We start from the raw sequence: 7,168 nt of genomic DNA on the forward strand, positions 1-7,168 counted from the left end.
TTTATTTAGATTTTGCTGTAAGTTCTCCTTGTTTCTGCTGAGATGTGCTTGAAGACCTGGGTGTGCCACAAGTCATGTCCTGGTGTGCATTCATCCGCAGTCGGGGCCGTTTGACAGATGGGGATTACAGGCACACGAGTAGGAGACGTCTCCCCACCACCCACCACAGTGCCTGCAGGAGGAGGTGGAAACCGGCCCCCGAGTCGGAAGGTTTCCGACCTGCTCATTAAAAAGATAACACCGTTGCGTCCTTCTTCGCGTGGTCGACGGGCAGTTGGAGAGCAGCAAAAATCATTGGGAACACGCCTTCAAAATGATGTGGGCCGTGGGTTTGGGCTTGATGTTTGAGTGTAGGAGAGAAGCCGGGAAGATGCGCAAATGCCTCATCTTACTGGTGCTCCCATCATTTCGTGGATGTGATTTCCTGGCTGGAGAACGGCAGTGAATGCGCTTTGCAGCGCTCAGAGACGCGTCTTCCTGTTGATCTTTGTCGTACTTTAGATCCTTTTTTTTTTTTTTTCCCTTTTGTATTCCTGTTACTTGGACTTCCTTAAGCTGATTCCTGTCAAGTACACAGTACAAGAAGAATAACTGGCCCTGCAAAGAGGTACATGCTGTCCTGAACCTCTCTGGACTACCTGAAATTACAACAAGGTAATATGTTTTATTTTTTTTCCCCTGCGTGTATAAGACTTCAGCAGCAACAGCAATTCCGGTAGGATTCAGGGATCTGAGATTTTGAAACCATTGGCAAGTTACCTATGGTTTTGAAAAACTGAAAGTAAGTAAGGAAACGTCATTCAGAAAAGGAAAAGCCCCATCAAATGTCTTGTCATGGAGCTTGTACTACCTGAATGCCTGTTTCTGTAGATGAACTTCTCCATGTGGTGGAGTCGATCAAAAAGCGCCAGTTAGCCTTTGCAGGAAAACTAGATTTTTTTTTTTTTGAAGAGAATGCCTTGAATTTTGGTAAAACAAGGAGTACTTCCATGCATTTCCTCTTTTGCTTATTTGTTTTGATCTTTTTGTGTGTTTGTTTTGAATTTTTTTGCTTGCTTGTTCTGAATTTCTTGCTTGTTTGTTCCGATGTTGTTTTGGAGATCATTTTGGCCACGTTCTCTAGCGTGGTCTCCCCTTCCCCAAGAAGATGTAGGGTCCCTGGAAGGCGGGAAGGGCCCCAGCCACTGGATCCACCCGCAGCCGCGTGCGGTGACGCAGCGAAGTCGTGGAGCCACGGTACAGCGGGTACCGAGGCATGAGCCATGCTCCTTTCTGTGGACTTTGGCACCTCTCCTGCCAAGCTGGTGGTCGAGGTCCCTGTTACCGCCTTCTGAGCAGCGCGGCAGCGCTGAGGGACGGCCGGTCGATGCGGGGGCTGGCTGTAGGCTGGGCTAAACCAAGAGTACGGTGACTCAAACTTGTCTAAGACCGGATGGTTTGACAGTGCCTGATCTTCTGTTGTCTCTAACTCTGTCCTCGGCATGTTGAACCATCTGGAATAACACCACGTAGGACTGAAAACAAGAGCTATTTGTACGCTGTCCCACGCAGTGTTGCGCTGAGTGTTTCCAGGCTCTCGGCTTTGGCACGCAGCAGGCGCTGGATCGGTTTTACTTTTTTTTTTTCTTTCCCAGAACCGGCGGGGCTCTTAGGAAACGCCGTGGTGGCTCAGGAGTTGTGTGCTCCTTCCACGGCAGAAAACCCCCGAGTGGGTCACCCGCTTTCTGTCGTGGGGTGGCTCAAGGCAACACTCCACCTGCCCTGGGACTTGGCACAAGCACTAAAGGAGGATTTCGGCTGTGACTTACAGCCTGTACTCGGCTATGCAAATATTGTCACGGCTGTGTACAAACACGGCTGTCAGGGTGTGGCGTGAGGCCAGGGTTGCGATAGCTGACTCCAGAGGAGCTTCCAGGCTCCGTCTAACCCCGTCTCTGCCACGGCCAGGCGCACGGGCTGGGCTGCGCGCGGGTAATCTCCCAGTGTGGGAGACAAGCATGAGCAAAACCTGCTGGTGCTGGACTTAACGCCTGGAGAAAGGGGCTGCGGTGAGAGGGTGAGTGCTGGCACTGAAGAAACGCGTCAGGGTTCGCAGTCTCTGAAAAGCAGCCGAGCGGAGCAGACGCCTGCCGGGCCATCTCCCGCCCGGCAGCCCCGCCACCGCATGCGGGCGAGCTGGCGGCAGTCCTGCTCCGCGCCATCGGGCCAGGTGCTGTGCCAGGGTCCGGCGCGGCAGCACCAAAACTTCACCTAGCCCTTCGGCACTTGGATGCAGAGCTTTAGCGCGGGGGGCCTGGGGTGGGAAAAGGGTGCGTGGCCCACCCTGGGCCGGTGGCCGTATCCCTGAGCCAGTTTAAAAATACCTGGTGAAAGTGGGGGATTGCTGGGGGGATGCAGGGATGCAGAGGCGGCTGCTTGGGGCGTGGGAGGCGGCTTTTTGCCCACTCCCTCCGCTTCTGCTCTTCCCTCGTAACGCCGGGTGATGTCTGCAACCCTATTTCCCTCCGCAGCTTGCAAGTGCAAGGCGACTGCTGTCCTCTGGCCGGCGTCGCTGAATTTTCGGGCCCGGAAATCGGCAGCCAGTACATGGCTTTCTGGAAATAAGCCCAGCAGATGGGAAACGCAGCCTGACTTCAGGTATCGCATCCAGCTCTTGGGGTGGGAGGCTCCTAGGAAAGAAAAAGGTCTTCTGGAAGGTCTCCCGTGTCCACGTGAGCCTGGGAGTCCATGCCAGGCTAGAAACGTGGTGATGGACCTACGGGCTCTGGTCAGCCGATGTTTGGGGTAGTTGCAGCTGGGAGGGCTCTCAGTTTGGAGGGATTTTTAAGGGTTGATGACGTATCAGCTCACAGACTGTGGCCCCAAAGGCATGGCCAGGCTGGACTTGTATTACCTCGATATTTTGGACTGTTTTGTCGCTGTACCCTTATGTAGAAAGGGTGTCTCAGGGAGTTATGGGGCTCCTTTTTACCACCTTCTGGGGTGCTTCTGGGAATCAAGGTGCAATTTCCCTTAAGAACTTCTTTTAAAAGAAGAATGAAAAGAAAAACCAAAAGCAGAGCCCAGCGGGAAAGGCGATATTTGCTAACACGGGCCCCGGCTCCCGCAATGGCTCTGGCTCAGCGGCGCCCAGCTGGGGAACCGAAACCTCCGGCATCCCGGGGCGCACACCCAGCAACGCCAGCCCCACTAGACAGGGGGGAATAGGGGGGAAAAAAACCCCAAACCCCCTGAAACCTAGCAAAGCGCTGTGTTTGTGGAGGAGCCAGGGGTGCCCCTGCATGGGCAGAGCTGCCCACAGGATGGTTTGGAGGCTTTCGCTGTTTAAATCAACCCTCACACATAGAGCGCATTGCGTTCACCGAGTACATCCTCCCGCTGTCCCGCTTCCCGGAGAGTTAAACCCTAATTTAGGCTGTTTCTGAGAAAATGATAGCAGAATTCCCACCCTGATTTTGTGAATCTGCAGCCAGCTGACCCTGGCAGGCCTGTCCAGCCGCTCTGCGCCCCGGCTGCCACCCTACCCATCCCCTCCTGCTGGCTTTGGTACCGCCGACGCGAGCCCCAGGAAGGGGAACGGTTTGCAGCCTCGCGCCATGAGCTGCGCCGCTGCTCCACTGCTTCCTGCGCCAGCCATGGCCCAGCCGGGGTGAAAGCCAAAAGGGCAGGGAGCAAAAGTAGGGCTCCAGAGCAGGTAAAGGATATTGAGGTGCTGGAGCGTGTCCAGAGAAGGGCGACGGAGCTGGTGAGGGGTCTGGAGCACAAGTCTGATGAGGAGCGGCTGAGGGAGCTGGGGTTGTTCAGTCTGGAGAAGAGGAGGCTGAGGGGAGACCTCATCGCTCTCTACAGCTCCCTGAAAGGGGGTTGTGGGGAGGTGGGTGTTGGTCTCTTCTCCCAAGTGACAAGCGACAGGACAAGAGGAAACGGCCTCCAGTTGCGCCAGGGGATGTTCAGGCTGGATATTAGGAAAAATGTCTTTCCTGAGAGAGTGGTGAAGCATTGGAAGAGGCTGCCCAGGGAGGTGGTGGAGTCCCCATCCCTGGAGGTGTTCAAGGAACGTGTGGACGTGGCACTGCGGGACATGGTTTAATGGGCATGGTGGGGTTGGGTTGGGGGTTGGACTTGATGGTCTTACAGGTCTTTTCCAACCTTCATGATTCTGCGAAAGGTGGGGCCCTGCCCCACACCAGCTGCATCTGTAAAGATAAATCCACTACTCAAGAGAAGCAGATGAGCAGCAAAGCCTGCAAGCAGGACAAAAAAAAAAAACACCCAAAACCCCCTTTCATGGGCCTTGGAAGATGCCCAGGAGAAAAGGTCCGGTGAGCGGCACAGATAAAAACTGTAGGTGAAACGGTGCCTACCATCTCTGCATGGTAATGCCTAACCTCGGTATTAGCTGAGGGGTACTACATTTTCCCAGCTGACATAATTCCATTACCGTTTATAGCATAATAATAGGAAATTATTATTTTATAAAATCTCATATTCTTAGGAAAAAAAAAAAACAACCTTGACTTTTTTACAGAGTTTTCTCTGCTTCATATAGGACTGTCCTCCTGCCAGGTGAGGACACGCACCCATTGGGGCCAGGGCACGCCAGCCTGCAGCTCTCGTCTGCACACACCGGCACTTCAAGGTTTCCCCCCCGGCGTTCGGACCCTGACCGTCTCGTGGGCAAGTCCTGTTTATCCCACATCACAGCGGTAATTTTTTTGACTTCTCTTTGTATGGAAAAAATTTCGAAATTTTGTATCCTTTTTCTCCATTTCCCTTCCTACCATTTAAATGATGTCACATTCTTGCAGCGAAATGGGGTGGGTCACTTCAATTTGCTGCTCCAGTCCCAAATCCAGGTGAATTTTTCTCAGTCGGGATCATCTGGGCAAGCTGGGAAGAGGGAGCGCTTCATCTTGGAGGGCTGGGATCTGGGGATATTTCTTGGGGTAAGGGAGAGCACTTTGCAGGTGACTGCCTCTCCGGCAAATCCGAGCACGCTTCTTAATGCCAAGCCAAGGGTGCGCGTGCTCAGATGGCGTCTGTTTAGCAGCGGGGCATCTGGAGAAATGAAGTCTATCACAATATTTAAAAAGCTGGATAAAGGAACAGATGGCTTTGATGAGAAATGATCTGGCTAATGAAATGAGGGTTAACACTTAAACTGAGAAGCGGTTGTTAGGCACTGTATTTAGCCCATGCACCAGGGTAGGGAGCAGCTCCGACGGCTGCTGCCGAGCGATCCCTGGCCCCTTTTCCCCGCCGCTCCCGTTTCTGGGTGGGCGACGTTTCTTGCCAGGCCTCGCTCCGCCTTTGATGCAGAAAGGAGCAGGACAGGAAAACCAGGTGGTAAATCTATTTTCAGAAGACATCTATTTCCCAGGAATGAAAGCAAACTCAAAGCAATTCCTTTTCCCATTTTCCTCATCTCTGTGTAGCTTTTTACCTCCAAAAAACAGCCCAGTAAAACCGTAGCCGGTCTTCAGCGGTAATACCACTCTGGGGAGGACTGCAATTAGAGGGGAACGAGGTTGCTTTGTTTCTTCCTGAGCTGCGAGCGAGGTCTGCAAGGGCAGGGGTTAGCTCTGCGGCAGTCCTCTCTTTTACATGAAAAATAAAACACCACCGAGGCCTGATCCTGCTACCTGATATCAGGACACGGTGGGGGGGGCTCAGCCTTCCCACTTCTCTGTCGCTGGAAGAAAGCGGATGTGGAGATGGTACGCAGTTCGGTCCCTGCAAAGAGCACTGACGCAGTGAAATTTAGACAGGGGACATGCACGTCCTGTGAGGCATCAGGAGGAGGAAATATTAATTAACAGGCAGCACAGCAAAGCCATAATTTGGCACATTTGCTTGCGCGGGAGCAGGTCAAAGCCCCAATTCCAGGCCAGGCGAATTGCCAGGCGGATCCCCAGTGGGTCTCAGACTCAGCAGGAAACCCCGGTGAGGACTGGGGCAGGAAAAGTCACGCACTGCTCACAGCGTCCCGGGAGCGTTGTCACGGCTGCGCACCAGCGTCATTGCAATTGTGTCTTCGAAGAGCTGGGCTGAGCAGGGAGGGACGTCAGCGTCACCCACTCCTGGGAAAGCCAGGCGTAACCCCAAACGAGCTGGGGGAGCATCCGTGTGGCTGCTCCGTCTTTGCCAAGGTAGCGTTGGTGGAGAGGTGGGAGGAAAGGCTCTTTCCACAGGTCAAGGTGAGCCTGCAGCAGGCTTTGGGATGCGCAGCGTTGCTGCGAGGGATGCGTTGCTGCGAGGGATGCGTTGCTGCGAGGGATGCGTTGCTGCAAGGGATGCGTTGCTGCGAGGGATGCGTTGCTGCAGGATGCAGTTCAAAAGCGACATGACCACATGCCCTACCTCCCTTTGCACCCACGTACCCCTTGACGGGGGGATGCTGCAGGACGAGGTTCACGGGAGAGGGGCTGCTCCTCCCATGGGACTGGTGTCCCATGCAGAAGGGATTGTAGGAAATATCCCCGGGGGCCCACGTAACGCCACCCCTTGACGGCTGGTGCGTCCCTGCGCCTCTGTTGTGCCCGGACCGGCTGGGTTCCAGCACACACTTGCTGTGCCCATTTTTTAAGCCGTGATTTTTTTAATTCGTGAGAGGTCTTTGGTGGGCCTGTCAGCACCGTGCATTTTCCAGCGCTCAAAGGGACACCATCTGCTCAAAAAAGAGCTGTGAACAAAATGTCTCAGACGCTCAGAGTTTACCAAAAATGAAATTGCTTTAAAATCCCATATGCTGCATTGTTTTCCTTCCAGCTTTGGCTGATGGCAGAGGTGAAGTGACTAAGGCGGTTTCTGATCTGTCGCTGGGTTTTCCTTTCCGGCCAAAATCGCTGTCGCTGATCGCTGTGACTTCTCGCCTCTTTGACAGAAGGTTCTTTTCAGCCTCGACTGCTTAAAGCCAGAGGTTACTGAACTCAAAGACCTCCCCTCTGTTAAGGCACCTGATTTGGGGGCCTGTCTTGGGGACGTGGGGACAATAGCACCTCCTTGCTTAAGGAAAGCCGTGCCCGGCAGTCATTGTCATGGCCTGCAGCTCCTTAGTGTCGCCCTGCCATGGGGCAGCGTCGGGTGCGTGCAGAGGGAAAACCTGGCCAAGATCTCTGGATTTTGTGGGGTTGCGAAAAGCAAATGCTGCGAGGAGCCATTTATTAGT

The sequence above is a fragment of the Gavia stellata genome, chromosome 19, assembly GCF_030936135.1.
Source record: "Gavia stellata isolate bGavSte3 chromosome 19, bGavSte3.hap2, whole genome shotgun sequence".
In the NCBI taxonomy this organism is placed as follows: Eukaryota; Metazoa; Chordata; class Aves; order Gaviiformes; family Gaviidae; genus Gavia; species Gavia stellata.